The sequence below is a fragment of the Myotis yumanensis genome, unplaced genomic scaffold, assembly GCF_028538775.1.
Source record: "Myotis yumanensis isolate MYYU_CA2020_CCGP unplaced genomic scaffold, mMyoYum1.0.hap1 SCAF_6, whole genome shotgun sequence".
Taxonomy (NCBI): domain Eukaryota; kingdom Metazoa; phylum Chordata; class Mammalia; order Chiroptera; family Vespertilionidae; genus Myotis; species Myotis yumanensis.
The window spans coordinates 40,481,914-40,499,413 of NW_027223757.1; the positions used below are offsets into that span (position 1 = coordinate 40,481,914).

General features: G+C 39.6%; 1 long non-coding RNA gene and 1 pseudogene across 1 annotated transcript in view; one reads left to right on the forward strand and one right to left on the reverse strand.

Annotated features, from left to right (window-relative positions):
• Positions 1-17,500, reverse strand: part of LOC139012301 (uncharacterized) — a 72,096-nt gene that overhangs the window by 16,968 nt on the left and 37,628 nt on the right. The window contains exon 3 of the long non-coding RNA XR_011471847.1: positions 152-227. This is a non-coding gene — a long non-coding RNA (uncharacterized lncRNA). The remainder of the gene's footprint in view (positions 1-151; positions 228-17,500) is intronic.
• On the forward strand, positions 14,235-14,493 carry LOC139013101 (cytochrome c oxidase subunit 6B1-like; annotated as a pseudogene).

Consider the following 17,500-nt stretch of genomic DNA (forward strand, 5'->3'; position numbering starts at 1 on the left):
GACCATAAGAAGAATAATTTAGGGCTCCCAGGGAAGCAGTTGCATGTGGGTAAGTCATTGTAGAAATTAAATAAAGACAAACTTGAACCAAACTTGCTATTCAACAATATTCTAATAATACTATTAATAATCATAATAAAAGGTCACTTACCAGGTGCCAGACAGGATGGTAGGTATGTGTTCCCTCTCTGCAGATGAAGAAACAGGCTTAGAGTGAAAGGGGACAGCTGTCAAAGACAAGACAAGCACAGGTTCAAACCTCTGATGCCTGATGAGGGGCGTGCTTCCAAGTTCCACATTTTAATTTAGCTGGGGGGATGTCATGTGTGCCTACACTTGGAAGACAAACTATCTCCATTTTTCCTATTTCCGCTTCTCAGGATCAAGGCCTTCACGCTTTCTGGAAGAACTCAATAAACAGCTACAATGTCATTATGTTAACACTAGAGGCCTGGTGCACAAAATTCGTGCATGGGTAGGGTCCTTAGGCCTGGCCGGTGATCAGGGCCAATCTGCCAATCTGTGGGGCAACTGGTGGGGTGATGGGGGGGGGGGGGTGCTGGCCTGGGGCCTGTGGGCTGGGGGCAGCTCCTGCATTGAGCGTCTGCCCCCTGGTGGTCAGTGCACATCATAGTGATTGGTCGTTCTGCCGTTCAGTCAATTTGCATATTAGGCCTTTATTATATAGGGTTATGTTAACACTTTGTTAGCATGAGCCCTTTTTGTTTGTTTTGAAACAAACAAACATCAGGTAGATATTTAATTTCTTAAATTAATTGATGTGTTTTTCATTTCATTTGGGATTTTTTGCAATATATAATTTTATTAAAGTATATATACAGAAACTGTACAGTTCAATTGATTTTCACAAAATGAGCACATTTATGTAACAAGTTTTCAGATAAAGAATAGAACATGGCCAACTCCCCAGAAATCCTCTTGTGCCATCCCTGTCTCCCACCTTCTCTCAAGGGTAACAGTCACCTTGAATTGTAACACATAAATTAGTTTTGTCCATTTTTGAACTTCATATAAATAGAATCACACACATTTACATATTACTGTATTGAGCTTCTCTCATTCAACAATATATTTATGAAATTCATTTATATAGTTGCATGTGGTTGCAGTTTGTTCATTCTCTTTGATATGGAGCATTCCACAATTTCTTTGTCTATCCTACCACTGATAGGTATTTATTGGTTCTTTTTTTTTCTCACATTTTGACAGAATAAATGCTGCTATGAATATTTCTATGTATCTTTTTGGTGAACATGTGGGGGTCATTTTGGAATTATTCAGATGCATTGGCTATATTTTTTGCTTGGAATATAACCAAAAATAAACCACTTTTATTTTCTTAGATGTTTGGTTAATATCTGTGAACATCCACTTTACATATTTTATGTTACATTTTTCCCTAACAGGTGATTTCCTTAAGAAATGGCAAAGCCTTAAATTCCTTGAACATGTTACTTACTGCATGTTACAGGAATTCAATAATATTCAAATAATATGCAAATATAGACTTCTTCTGATGAATGCATGGCAGACTAGGTTCACAATCAATGAAAAGTACTAAATAATATTTATCTTTCAGAAATCATCCTAAATGCACTGTCAAACTGGCTAGAATAGACTGTAAGGAATACTCAGGTCAGAAACTAAAGGGGAGCATGTGGAGAAAAAAGAACACTGATGTTACTTTCAACTTGAGGGCATTTACTGAACCGGGTGAACAAGAGCTTTGAAATGCACAGCCTTCTGGGCCTGGGGGGAAAGAGATAATAAACCCAGGGCCTGCACTGTTCCGGATCGATGTTTTTCTCTCACATGGATGTTCCTCTCTCCATCTCTATCTCTCGCCTGTCCTCTCTCTCTAAACATTTCCTCAGTGGTTTTATGCCAGCCTATGAACCAGAAGGTCATGGTTTGATTCCCAGTCAGGGCACATGCCCCGGTTAAGGGCTCAATCCTCAGTAGGGGGTGCACTGGAGGCAGCCTATCAATGATCCTCTTTCATTATTGATGTTTCTATATCTCTCTCCCTCTCCCTTCTTCTCTGAAATCAATAAAAAAATCAGACAAACAAATAAACAAACAAACAACCTAGGCCCTGAACAGAGAGTAGAGCTAGAACCCAAAGGGTATACCCCCAATGAATGGATAAAGTAGAAATGTCCCTTATATGCCAGGGAATTGCAAAGATGATTGCTAATGAGTGGAAGAAGAAAAAGAAAAAACAACAACAAAGTTGCCATAAAATATATCCTCATACTAGTCCACAAAGCAAGGCTCAACTAGTTTCTAAGGAATGATATCAGAGACCACATAGCTTAGAAACAACAATAAAATAATAACCAGGTATATCCCATATTAAAAATTAAAGAACTATACTTCTAAATAATCAGTTCTTTAAAGAAGATGTTATAAGAGAAATTAGACAACATTTAAAATGAAACCATAATGAAAATTACAAATGTCAAAACTTTGGGTGTGCAGCTAACACAGTAATTAGAAAGATATAGAACCTTTGTTGCATCTATTAGGAATTTTTAAAAAAGGCTAAATATTAGTGAACAAAGAATTCAACTTAAGGAATTAGTAAAAGAACAGCAAAATAAATCCAAGTAAAGGTGGAAGTAAGAAATAATAAAGATAATAGCAGAAATTAAAAAACAGAAGACTTACAATAATGAAAATTAAATCCAAAAGTTGGTTCTTTGAGAGTATTAATTAAATTGACAAACCCCTGATAAGACTGATAAAGAAAAAAAGAAACAAATAAACAATATTGGGAAGGAAAAGGAAAACATAACTATAGAACTATAGTCATTATAAATTTTAAAACTTAGATAAAATAGAAAAATTCCTAAAAAATTATAACTTACCAAAAACTGACTCAAGAAGAAAAGAAACATCTAAACCCTTCTAAAGAAATTGACTTAATGATTTAAAATCTTCCTACATGAGCCCTACCCAGGTGGCTCAGTTGGTTGGAATGTCGTCCTGTACACCAAAAGGTTGCGGTTCTGTTCTGGGTCAGGGCACATGCCTAGGTTGCAGGTTCCATTTCCGGTAGATCAGGGTGCATATGGGAGGCAACAGATCAATGTTTCTCTCTCACATGGATGTTCTTCTCTCTATCTCTCCCTTTCTCTCCCTTCCTCTCTCTAAACATTTCCTCATGTGAGGATTAAAAACACAATAATTTTCCTACATGAGAGACAATAATAGGTTCTTTAAAATCTCACAGCAATAGAAAACCACAACAGTATCTATCTACACTTGTTATAAGGTTCTCCAGGTAAATCTGAACACAGACTCGATACTTACTGATATTAAGAACTTACTATTAAGTTTAGAGATGATTCTGATATCATGTTTAAAACAATTCCTTATCTTTTAGAGGCACATTTTTAAATATTTGTGGATGAAAGTATATAAAATCTGGAATTTCTTTTAAAATAATGAAGTAGGTAGGGGTCACATGACATATGACTGGCCATGCTTGATTATTGATGGAGCTAGGTGGTCAGCATAGGGGTTCATTATATCATTATTTTTTTCATGATTCTTAATTTTTTATCTTTATTGTTGAAAGTATTACACATGTCCCTTTTTTCTCCCATTGACCCCTTATACCCCCACCCCCATCCCCACCCCAGGCCTTCAACACTGTGTGGTCTGTGTCCAGGGGTTATGCATATATGCATAAAGTATTTTGGTTGATTTCTTCTGACCCACCACCCACCCCTGTCTTCCTCACTCTTTTCATTTTTTGTATTTGTTTGAAATTTTTTATAACAGAACTTTAAGTTTCAAGGGATGAGAACCATGACTTACATATATTAAACATTCTGCTGACCTATCAATAATTAATATTTTTCAATAGTTCACTTAAAGAATTAAAAATGAATTCAGCATTGCCAAAATAAATTTGATAGAATTTCTTAGATAATTTGGATATTTCTCATATCTATATTTTATGGGAAATACATGGAAGGCTTTTTTTTTTTACATACTTCTTTTTTTCTGAGTTTTTAATATAATTTTAATTTTATTTTGTTGTTGACAATATTACAAATGTCCCCCACTTTCCTCCCTTTTGCCCCTCTCTACTCAACGCCTGCCCACCTCAGGCTTTCACTACACTATGTCTGTGTTCATGGGCTGTGTATATATGCATATAAGTTTTTGGTTAATCTATTCCTATTCTCTCCTCTCCCTTCCCCTGAGACCTGTAATTCTGTTCCATGCATCTATGCCTCTGGACCTCAGTTTGTTCGTCAGTTTATTTTGTTCATTAGATTCTACATATGAGTGAGATTATGTGATATTTGTCTTTCTCTGACTGGCTTATTTCGCTCAGCATAATAATCTCCAGGTCTATCCATGCTGTTGCAAAGAGTAAGAGATCCTTCTTTTTCACAACTGCATAGTATTCCATTGTATAAATATAGCACAGCTTATTTATCTGAAATACATGGTAGTTTTATTTTTTAAGAAATTTCAAATACATTTTGAAATGATAGTTGGTATGAAGGAATAATTATGTATACTGGTTCCTAAAACATTGGATAGCAAATGATTTTACTGGCATAAAACACCCCCAGCCTACCTCTCCCATCCCCCATCTGCTTGCCAAGACCGAATCCTTAAAACCAAATTCAGTCTCTTCCTAGGGTACCAACACTAACAGCAATTTCATATACAATGTCCTGTCTCAATTTCCCTGCTGTGTACCCACTAGAATGCATGTCACTCACTTCAGACAGGAGCTTCATTATGTTTACGCTGTGTGCCGGGTCCTAGCAGAGTACCTGGCCCAGGATTTGTGTTCAATAAACAGCATTTCACCAGCTCCTGTTTCCCTCACTGGCTTATGGTGAGGCTTAAAGGAGATGAAAGTAAAAGCCTTGTAAATTCAATGTCTTACAGCAGATCCTCTGCCTCAAGTAGAAAGCAGGCAGTTCTCATCTTTGGAAAGAGGTCTCTGAGTGGAGGGGGAGGTTCATTCCCTCACTCTCTCCACTGCCACAGGCAAAGGGAGTGTTTCTTTGTTTCTTCACTCACTAGTTGCCACTCCACAGCATGGAGTGAAGAGGCTGGACAAGGAAGGCAAAGTCACACCGATGTGTCTCCAAGGGGCACGTTGCTCAGAGCATATTTTGGCATAAACTCAGTCATTTCAGTTAATTCAGATGAATTAATGTAAGCCCAGACGGGGCTTAATGTAAGCTCCTGAGAGGGAGCTACATCGTGTCTAAAGGGCGCAGCATGACGGGGATTTTTTGTTTGTGGCCTCACCCAATTTAAGGTACTTTCCTAAGTACTCAAACACTAGCTGGAAATACTACAAATCTCAACCTCCCTCTTCCCTTTGCTCTTGGCAAGGTAAAAGGAGTTTGAGAGCTTAAAAAAAAAAGTCTGCCTCTTTTGCCCTTCCATCATCAAAACAAAAAAGTAATGGATTATTGTGCTTCACAGGGACATGGAATAATTGTAGTTAAGTTTGAGACTGGTGTTTTTAACAAGTCCGTTTGTCATTTTAAATTAATTTCTCTGTGCAGATCAAGACACAAAAGAGGTTTCAGAATGAATCCCAAAGGAGCTGAATAACCGGTCACAGGTGGATTTTAAAAAGCCACAATTGAGAGGTGATCTACATATGCTGATTTTTAGCTGTTCAGATGAATTTTCATGACTTTGTCTTTGTCTGGTAGACCTTTGTTTTTCTCCATGATTTCAGTAGGATTTATTCAGGAGTTTCACACTCAGGACCATTTTAATACATTCAGTCCTTAGGTCTCTGCCTTCCTTCCTGCAATGGACAGCTCCCCCTCTCTTCCCCCCCACCCCCCCACCCCCATCCAGACTCTGGAAAAGTTCTCCTGCCCCTTCCAGAACACAAGTGAACAGTTAAGTCAACCCTGGTCCACAGGAACGAACAGTACAGCCTTGCAACTCAGAAATGTCATTATAGCTTCTAGAGAGGACCTCCCCATTCTAGTCCCAAAGATCAATTTATTCTTTAAACCAATAATCCCAATTCATCAGGAGAAGGTTATGAAGTTTACCTAGTGGTCGGAGGTGTTCTATAGGGAATGTGTTACAGGCCTATAGATGAGGCAAGATAGAAAGAAGTTAGGGAAAACTCCCCTCAAGTGGAATGAGGAGGCAGGAATGAGCATCTCGGGCCAGTAAGCTGCTAGGTCCTCTCACTAGGCAGTGATGGCAAACCTTTGGAGCTCGGCATGTCAGCATTTTGAAAAACCCTAACTTAACTGGTACCGTGTCACATATAGAAATTTTTTGATATTTGCAACCATAGTAAAACAAAGACTTATATTTTCGATATTTATTTTATATATTTAAATGCCATTTAACAAAGAAAAACCAACCAAAAAAAATGAGTTCGCATGTCACCTCTGACACGCATGTCATAGGTTCACCATCACTGCACTAGAGCCTCACCTCCACCAGTGACCAAAGGGAAACAGTTTATGGCATGAGATTCCTGTGTGGTCGGTGGCCGCAGAAGTCAACAACAACAAGGACTGGCTAAGATCCAATCAACCCAAGACGAGGAAAAAATTGACCAGAGAACCACCCTAAAGCTCATTATAGCACCGTTATAATGAAAACTGTCACCACAAGTAGAAGCCCTTCTTCTTGTTCCTAATATGAAATGGAGCATATTAGGAACAAGTACCCCCCTGCCAACTAGAAGGTAGAGACAGAATTTGGCGCTACAAAGTTCAGAAACAGCCCACTCTTGGAAACACAAAACCCCTCGTACTGACTAACCATGGGCAACTCGCTCGGAGTTCACCCTGTCCACTCTGATGTGTACTTTCCCTTCTTTCACAGCGGCCCTGTGAGACTTGATACCAGGGATCCTGCATCCTGGCCTCCTTGTTTCTCTAACAAAATAAGACTACCATTCACTCTCACCCTGACTCGTTCTTGAATTCTTTCCTGCTCAAGACAAGAGCCTGGAGGTCCCAGACTGTGCTGGGGCAGGGCCAGCCCCCAGCAGGGAACCAGTCCAGGAGCATATACATGTTGACAAGTTCTGTTGTCTTTTACTCAATAGGAAATCAATATTTCTTGAAAAATTATAGGAAGGGACAATCTCTCTTACCACCCTTTGCCAACCACCTTCTCTCTCTAGGTCTCCTTTGTCATTTTTGGCTGCTGGAGAATTGCTAATGGCCGTCTACATGCATGGCAACCAGATCTGACCCATTTGTGCGTGTGCCTCTTAGACGCAGGGGAAATAGATAATACTCAAGCTCAGATCAGTTGCTTTGGCTGCCAGTCCCACCATGGGTTGGTTCATTTGTGTGTTCTTCCCTCAATCACTCATTTTGGTTAATGGACAGGCCATGCAGTGAAGAAAATCCTGTGACCTAAAATGTGTGTGTGTGTGTGTGTGTGTGTGTGTGTGTTATTTAGGTAGTTTAGAAAAAAAACATATTTGAAAAATAAATCAACAACAACCCAGAGCTAATGTCCTGTAACTAGGTTTTCTGTTGCATTAAACATCTATTACAATCACATACTTGTTGGTGGCCAACTGAATTAAAAAGTAAAACATGCATAAAACAGACTAACACAGCCCCTTCCCAGATTCTGCAGAACAGCTTGTGGAGGCTCTGTTTCATCAAAGGAGGCCTGGCTCCGTTGCAAGAAAGGCTTGCTCACTCTGCCGATGAATTAGTTGTGCTAACAGGCCAGAAACAAAACAATCTGGAGATGATTTCTGTAAAACTGGATGTTTCATCCAAATGTGATTAACACAGCCAATAATTTTAGTCTTTGCTACCGTGAAATAACTCAGAGCCAGAGGTTGAGTTCATCGAAGCTAATCTTTTTCTTCCACATTTGAAGAAAGGTGTTGGTTGATTTTCCTTCCTTTCTGCATAATAGTTTTTGAGAGAATAAGTAAGCCTCTTTATTTTCAGTTTGAAGATTTTTAGTGAAGATCAGATTCTGGAATCTGCCAGATTAGAGATTAATTTGGGGACATAGGGGCACCAACAACTATGCAAATTTTTGTAACAAAACAGTTATTGGATAGATGTTAGAGACTGACCTTTAAAGCTGCTGTGTAGCAGGTCAGAAGCTATAAGCATAACCTTGCCTTTATCTGCTCTTTGGGCAGCAGTAGAGAAGTGTGGTAAAAATATGTTCATGTAGGCATCAGAATGGTTCCGTTTGAACGCCTCCATCACTTTAGGTTTTATGGGAACTGAAGCTGTTTGCTGGAGGCCTCTGTATGCCTTAACTTATCATCAACAAAGGGATAAAGATACCTACCAACCTCACTGAAAAATGGAATGAGATCACTTAAGTACTCCACAAGAAGTAGCTATTTGTACTAGCTACTTAACTATTCGATGGATATAAAAATGATGCTTTAGGTGATAATAAAGAATGTCAAATTGGAGGAAATAGAATTTATCTTATTTGAAAGAGTGTTAACTCAAAGTGTTAATACACTCATTTTCTCCATAATTCACACTGCTTTGTTCACGTATACTTAGGCATTATTTAAAAAAAACAACAACCACCACTTAGTACATCAGAGACAGCTGAGGTCTAGGAAGCTTTCTGAATGCATGATGATTTCATTACGGCAAGCTGACTCAGAAGGTAGCAAACAACTTAGTGTTTGGGTACAGAACATGATTTCTATTTTAAGTATCTTAATTTTTTAGGCCTCAGTTTCTTTATCAGCCAGGGTTTGAGATGGAGGAAGCAGGGAGAAGGGAGGGCAGGGCAACCACTTGTCCTTTCCAGCTTCTCCATTAAGTGGTGAACTCAGGGTTAAAATATGACTCTTTTAGACACCAAAATATGTGCATTTAACTACTAGACTATACTGCTTCCCAAGTTAGGGGTAAAACTAGAGAAGCAATGTGGTACAGGGGCAGAAAGTGTGGGCTCTTGGAACCCACTGCCTGAGTTTGAACCCAGTTCTGCCACTTGTGCTATCAAATCTTGGGGAAATTACTTGGTTCTTTGTGCCTGAGCTCCATTATGTAGAAAGTGAGGATGCAAACAATACTTGCCCATACATTTGTGGGAGGACTAAATACCTCAATACACGCAATCTGCTTAGAACAGTGCCTGACCAATTACAAGCAGTTGCTACCTGCTTGGGCATATGGGAAACAGTCTAAGGTTTTGTTTTTTCTTCATTGATTGGTTATTAGGTCTGAGGGACATTGTTTCATTTGCAACACATTCTTTACTTTGTCCTTAAGGACCTGGGGATGTACCTTTCATCTCTTATATACTGACTACTTCAAACACTGCTCATAGATGGGTTTTCCCCTTCCTATTTCATAGGGATTTCTGGGGATTGAAGGAGATACTTTTAAGTCAAGTTATATCTCATTGAAGACTGTAAGTGTTATATAATTTATCTTTGGGGCAATGGTTCCAAAGTCATTAAGCTTTTTAAAAAATGGGTTATTCGAACTGTTTTTTAAACTTCTGAGAAATATAAAATTGTAAGGTAAACTCTAACCCAGGAAGTTGAATTTAAGGAGTCAGCATTTAGGCAAAAACCAAAGATGGTTAAATTTACTCTTGAACATCTCTTAGAGTGCAGAACAGTCCTGTTTTTCAGTAAATCCACTATCGTCACTTTTTTCTCTAGCTTTGGAACAGATCACATTTCTTCCGCTGAATACCAGATGAAGTAATTGGCATGTATTTAAGCCAGTTTTGTATGAAAAACATGTACAGCACAGACTAAGCAATATATATATATATAATCTCATTTATTCCTCACAGTGACCTTATGACATATTCTCATTTCTTCTGTTCCCTGTGAAGGACAGAGGCAAAGCAAAGCAGATGACTCACCGGTGGTCACAGCAGGTGGACTATGGAGCAGAATTTTTATCTCAGTTCTCTTGGCCACAGAAGCCCCTATTTCTCCTCCCCCCCCCCCCCCCCCCAAACATGTTCCCTCTGCCTAGAATCACTTCTGCGTGGCAATGAAGGATGCAGATTGTCCTTTACTCCTCTTGAGATGGCCCAGCCTCTATTAGAGGACACACTGGGTTTAAGGCTCCGGCATTTGAACGGAGTGCAGAGAAGCTGGAGGAAGTCCTAAACAGACTAAGAACCCATTTGAAAGAAGTCCCAGGAGAGAGTTGAAGAGTGGAAAGATTTAGAGAGGGACAGAAAGGACATTACTTACGCCCCTGGGGTTTAGAGCCATCAATAAGTCAGGCAGGGCAGCTAGGATGAATCGGCCTGCGGTTGTGTGGCTTGGTTGCAGCCCTCCTTGAAGACGGGCTTGGTGGGGGCCTCCCAGAGTCCTTTCCACCTTACAGTTCGAGGAATTCACCCCGGACATCGCTAATAAACATAGCAAAGGCAGGGAGATTTTGCCTGAGTCTAGAGATACCACTCAGCCAATTCCCGGAATGCCTCTCAAAAGGGGGACCAGATGTTACTGCCTTCCTCTCCTTTAATGATGGGGCAACGAGGCCCAGATACTGCATTCATGGGTAAAGGAGGGCTGCAGGCAAGCCACACAGCCACAGGGCAGATTCTTCCTGGCTGCCCTGCGTAACTCCTTTATGGCTCTAAAACCCGGCAGCAACAGGCACTTTTGCTGGACAGGTGGCCCCAAAGGTGCTGGCTTTACATATTAGTTTCACATGCAGAGCTCCAAGCACATCAGTGAGAGTGTCCACACCTGCCTTCTACGTACCCTCTTTCCCAGCATGCACTTAGTGCCCTCCCATCCTCCGAAGAGGGTAATCAGGTATAGTCAGGGTAATGTCCCTGATGACTGGTACTGCCTACCTGTGGCCACAAGAGCAGCCCATTGCTTCAGTACAACAGACCAGTGAAAGAAACCAATTTACTCAAATTTCTGGTCCACAATAAAGTCAGGATCCTTTCTTGTGGCCTTGCTCTTCCTTACGGACTCTTTTTCATTGCTTTATTGCTGATTATACATACAACATAGTATTTAAAAAGGGAAAAAAACAGAAAAGTATACAAAGTAACATAAACAGTATCTATTTTTTTTCTTATAAAACTCAGATATATAACAGTCTGTGGGATGGATAATTCTATATATATAAAAACCTAAGCAACCATTATGACCAAATGATCAGAACAACCAGAACAACCTGAACAACCAGTCGACCAGTTGCTATGATGTGCACTGACCACCAGGGGGCAGACGCTCAATGCAGGAGCTGCCCCCTGGTGGTCAGTGCGCTCCCACAGCCAACCTCCCGCAGCTCCTCCCCATGGCCAGCCGGTCCCCATCGGGCCCTGGTGCTAAACCATTCATAGATGACCTGCTTCTGGTTTGGGGTTTTGTACATCCCCATGCACGAATTCGTGCACTGAGCCTCTAGTAGTGACAATAATAATGATGAGATAGCTTATGTGCCAAATGCTGTTCTGAGAGCTTAATTTGCATCATCTTGCTAATGAAATAAATCCTGGACAGGAAATATTTGACTCTTCCTCCACGTCCAATCCAGTCTGGCACTTTTAAGGAATCAAATGTTTTCTCTATTCTTTAAAAAAAAAAAAATAATCTAATGCTATCAAAATCAGTGAGGTCATCTTATCATCTTAATTATAGCCTCAGAGGTACAGTTAACCCTAGTCGGTTTGGCTCAGCCTGTGGACCAAAGGGTCCTGGGTTCGATTCCAGTCAAGGGCATGTATCTTGGTTGCAGGCTCCTTCCCAGCCCAGGCCCTGGTCAGGGCTCATGCAGGAGGCAACCAATGGATCTGTTTCTTTCACATCAATGTTTCTTTCTCTTTCCCTCTCTCTTTACTCTCCCTAAAAAAATCAGTGGAAAAAATGTCCTGGGGTGAGTATTAAAAAATAAAATAAAAGAGGCATTGTTAGCATTAAAACCTAAAAAGAACTAATAAAAATTAACATGAATGATAAGCCTGCAGATCAATTAGGCCCCTCTGTGCTTTGCTAATCTGAAAAGTCAACATTGGCCCATGACCCTTCCTTACCAGACCAATGGTAAAATTATTAGTCTAGTTGCAGAACCGTTTCAAGTTTGTGCTTTAGCCAAACTTTATTTTGATAACCTGTTTCAGACAGCAATAGAAATGTCTGAGGTTTTTCCTGGGTGCTGATGGAGATCTAGTCAAGCCGGCTTACTCTACTGGACTGCATCTCAGAAGGTTTCCTAATATATCTCCTCAGGCAAGGGAAACAAAGAAAAAAATTAAAAATCAGATTATACCAAACTAAAAAGGTTTTGCACAGCAATGCAAACCATCAACAAAATGAAAAGACAATACATTGAATGGAAGAATATATTTGCCAAGGGATTAATATCCAAAATTTATAAAGAACTCATCTCACACAACTCAACACCCAAAAAACAAACAATCCAATTTAAAAAATGGGCAAAGAACCTAAATAGATAATTCTACAAGGAGGACATAAAGATGGCCAATAGACATATGAAAAGATAATCTACATCACTAATCATTAGAGAAATGCAAATTAAAACCACAATGAGATATCACCTAACACCTGTCAGAATGACTATCATCAAGAAATCAACAAATGGCCGAAACCGGTTTGGCTCAGTGGATAGAGCGTCGGCCTGCGGACTGAAAGGTCCCAGGTTTGATTCCGGTCAAGGGCATGTACCTGGGTTGCGGGCACATCCCCAGTGGGAGATGTGCAGGAGGCAGCTGGTCGATGTTTCTCTCTCATCGATGTTTCTGACTCTCTATCTCTCTCCCTTCCTCTCTGTAAAAAATCAATAAAATATATTTAAAAAAAAAAAAAAAAAAAAAAAAAAAAAAAGAAATCAACAAATGATAAGCGTTGACCAGGAAGTGGAGAAAGGGAACCCTCTTACACTGTCAGTGGGAATGCAGACTGGTGTAGCCACTATGGAAAACAGTATGGAAGTTCCTCAAAAAATGAAAAATGGAACTGCCTATGACCCAGTGATTCCACTTTTGAGTAAATAGCCAAAGAAACCCAAAACACTGATTCGAAAGTATATATTCACCCCTATGTTCATTGCAGCATTATTTACAATAGCCAACCTATGGAAGCACCCCAAGTGCTCATCAATAGACCAATGGATAAAAAATGTTGTGGTACATATATGCAATGGAATATTAGTCGGCCATGAAAATGAACAAAATCTTACCATTTACAACAGCATGGATGGACCTAGAGCAGTGATCTCAACCTTCTGGCCCTTTAAATACAGTTCCTCATGCTGTGACCCAACCATAAAATTATTTTCATTGCTACTTCATAACTGTAATGTTACTACTGTTATGAATCGTAATGTAAATATCTGATATGCAGGATGGTCTTAGGCGACCCCTGTGAAAGGGTCGTTCGACCGCCAGAGGGGTTGCGTCCCACAGGTTGAGAACTGCTGACCTAGAGGGTATTATGCTAAATGAAATAAGTCAGTCAGAGAAAGACAGATACCATATGATTTCACTTATATGTGGAATCTAAAGAACAACATAAACAAACAACACAGAAACAGACTCATCGCCACAGAGAACAGATTGATGGTTGCCAGAAGTGAGGGGAACAAGAGGACTGAATGAAAAAAGTGAAGGGGTTAAGAAGTACAGATTAGTTGTTATAAAATAGCCATAGGGATGTAAGTGCAATATAGTCAATAATATTGAAATAACTAGATATGGTGCCAATTGGTACTGGAAATATCAGAAGGAACACTCTGTAAAGTATATGGTTGTCTAACCACTATGCTGTACAACTGAAACTAACACAAAATAATACTGAATGTAAACTGTAATTGAAAAAAATCAAAATAAAAATTTTTAAAGACAAAGAGAATCTTAAAAGCAGCAAGAGAAAAGCAGTTAGTTACCTACTAAGAAGCTCCCATAGGCTGTCAGCTGATTTCTCAACAGAAAGGATTGGCAAGAAATATTCAAAATGATGAAAAGCAAGGACCTACAACCAATATTACTCTACCCACCAAAGCTATTGTTTAGAATTGAATGACAGATAAAGAGCTTTCCAGACAAGAAAAAAGTAAGGAGTTCATCACCACCAATCCAATATTAAAGGGTCTTCTTTAAGAAAAAGAAAAAAAAGATAAAATATATGAATAATAAATTGGCAATAAATTTGTATCTATCAACAATTACTTTAAGACAATGAGCTGCAAGCAGCTTCAGGGGAATCTTTAGGAGTTATTAACATGGCAGACAACATCAAGACCAAAATCAAGAACTACTAGACAGCTCCTTCAGCAGCCGCTTCCCCAACCAGAACCAGACCAGGAACTGTTGGCAGAACTATCTGGACTTCCATTGCTGTGAGAAGGCAATTATTGCTAGAGGGGGTGATGTCTCCATGTGGGAATGGTATCGGCATGTGTACAAATCCTTTGCCCCATATTCTGGGTGTCAGTCTGGGATGAGCACAGGGCAGAAGGCACATTTCCTAGGAAGATCTGAACTGGCTGCACCCCACCTGTCCTCTGTCCTCCATCCTTCTCCCAGGGAGGTGAAGAGGGACCTGGGTACATCCCACCCTAGGATCCTGAATCATGGCTTAACTAATAATAAATACTTGTTGGAAAAGTGGAAAAAACAACAACAATTACTTTAAATGCAAATGGATTAAATATTCTAATCAAAAGACATAGGGAGGCTGAATAGATAACAAAACAAGACCCTTATATATGTTGTCTTCAAGAGACTAACTTTAGCTTGAAAGACATACACAGAAAGAAAATGGAAGAAAAAGATATATCATGAAAATGGAAACAAACAAAAAAACAAAAGCTAGGGTAGCAATACTTATTCCAGATAAAATAGATTTAAAACAAAGGTTATATAACAAGAGACAAAGAAGGATCCAGAAATTCCACTTCTGGGTATTTATCCAAAGGAACTCAAAACTAAATTGAGAAGACATGTACATTCATATGTCCATTGCAGCATTATTTACAGTAACCAAGATATGGATTCAGCTTAAGTGTATATCAATAGATGAATGGTGCATATCTACAATAAAATATGACACAGCCATAAAAAAGAATGAAATCTTGACATCTACAATAATATGGATGGACCTAGAGAATATTATGCTGAATGAAATAGTTCAAACAGAGGAAGACAAGTGCCATATGATTTCATTTATTTGTGGAATCTAAAAAACAAAATAAGTGAACAAGCAGAACAGACAAAGACTCACAGATACAGAGAATATTTGATGGGTGCCAAATAGGGAGGGGGTGGAGAATGGGTGAAAAAGGCGAAGGGATTAAGAAGTACAAATTGGTAGTTACAAAATAGTCATGAGGGTGTAAAATACAGCATAGGGAATATAGTCAACAATGTTGTAATAATTATGCATGATGTCTGATGGGTACTGGATTTATCAGGGTGATCACTTAGTAAGTTATATAATGCCTAATCACTGGATTGTACACCTGAAACTAATATAATATTGTATGTCAATTATAATTGAAAATTTTAAAAATCATTTAAAGTCAAAAAGATCAAAAATTATTATAATAAAAATAAAAAAGGGATATAGAGAAAGAGAATTTTGGAGATTACACAGGAACTAAAAAATGAAAGGACAGAAGAAGGAAGGAAAGGAAAAGGAAGTTGGGAGGAAGGAGGGAAGAAAAGAGGAAGGAAGAGGGCCGGGTGATGAGCAATCCAAGCTGTATTCGTATCTGGAAGTAGGAGCAATTAGCAAGCAAGGACCTAAACCTCAAAGGTTGAGGCTAAAGGAGCAAGTTGATGACACGGGGAAAGAGAAAGGAAGACTCTAGAAGCCTCACATGAAAGCTTCCCCAAGATAAATGGGTTAGATGGGAATTTGTTTAGTACTTAACCTGCTCCTAGTCTTCACCATAAGTGTTCCTCACATTGCAGTTGCAACTTGAATTGTGCAAGCTGAGTTGACTGTGTTTTCCAGAGTTAGTTAAGAGAATATCCCAAAAGACCTGAAGGGATGAAGTTGATGATGATATCAGACCCATAATCTTTGGAGCAGAAATGCAGCTGGAAGTCCCAGGGAGCCCTAGACTGTGGCTGATCTGTGGGGCACCATTTCATTAGGTTTCTGTTTCATGGAGACTCTGCAAGGAAGATCAAGGCAGGGACATGTATGTGAGGAAATAAGGAAGAAAAAAATCAGAATGCAACAGGTGCATTTAACACAAAATTTACCAAAGAAGGAACTACACTGTGTGCACTAATATGTTGACTACCTAAACAGCACATACACGCTGTATTAGTTACCACCAACTTAATGGCTTAAAATAACACACATTTATTATCTCACAATTTTAGTAGGTCAGGAGACCAGGCACAGCTTAACTGGTTCCTCTGCTTAGCGTTTCACAAACCAAATAAAGTGTCCTCTGGTCTGCATTCTCATCTGGAGGCTTAACTGGGGAAGAACCCATTCCCAAGTTCACTTAGATGGTTGACAGAATTCATCTCCTTGTGTTTGCAGGGCAGAGGACCTTGGCTTCTTGCTGGCTGTTGGACAGAGGCTGCTTTCAGCTCCTAGAGGCCACCTACAGTTCCTTGCCAGGTGGACTTCCCCAACATGGCCACCTACTTCATCAGGCCAGAAAGGAAATCTCTAGAGTCTGCTAGCAAGACAGAGTCTTTTGCAATGTATTGCTGTCACAGAATTGCCATCCATCACCTGTGCTATATTTATTGTTTACAAGCAAGTCACAGGTACCAACTGCACTCAAGGGGAGGGGATCCTACAAAGGTGTGAACACCAGGAAGCGGTAGGAATCATGGGTCACCTTAGAGTCTGCCTGTCACACAAGCCTATCTTTGTTGCTTCTGAATTTTTAAATTAAAAACAACAATGAATATTATTCTTTAAAATTGTAATGTGAAACACTAAATAAGTAAAATTTAAACTCATAATATACCGAATGTCAATGCTCGTGCCTTCTCACTTCAAAGTTTTAAATACACACACACACACACACACACACACACACACCATGGATTAGATCCACTTTAAACTGTATTTTCAACATTTCTGAGTAAATCCCTGGAATGAAGAGTAAGAGCAAAGGCCTGTGAGTCAAGTGGTTTCTTGCCACATATGGAATGTAGGAATATGGTTTTTTGTTCTCAGTCCCAGCATTAAAGGGGGTTAATTTCACCATTTGTATTCATTACTTTTGCAGGTATTCTGGGAACCAAAAGAGACATTGAATATTCAATAAATGTTTGTTCCCAGCATTGCTGTCACCAATCTACATTAATAAAAGAGAAAGATGCAAATTGACTGTACCTTCATGACACCCACCAGCCAATCAGGAGTGAGTATGCAAATTAATACAACAAAGATGGCAGGTTAATTTACATACTCAGGCACCCAGTGGCCAGGGGCGGGGGAGAACAACTCAGGTTTTCTACACAGCCCCAGCCACTCCTGGACCTCTGGGCAGTGTGGGAAGGCGGAAAGGCG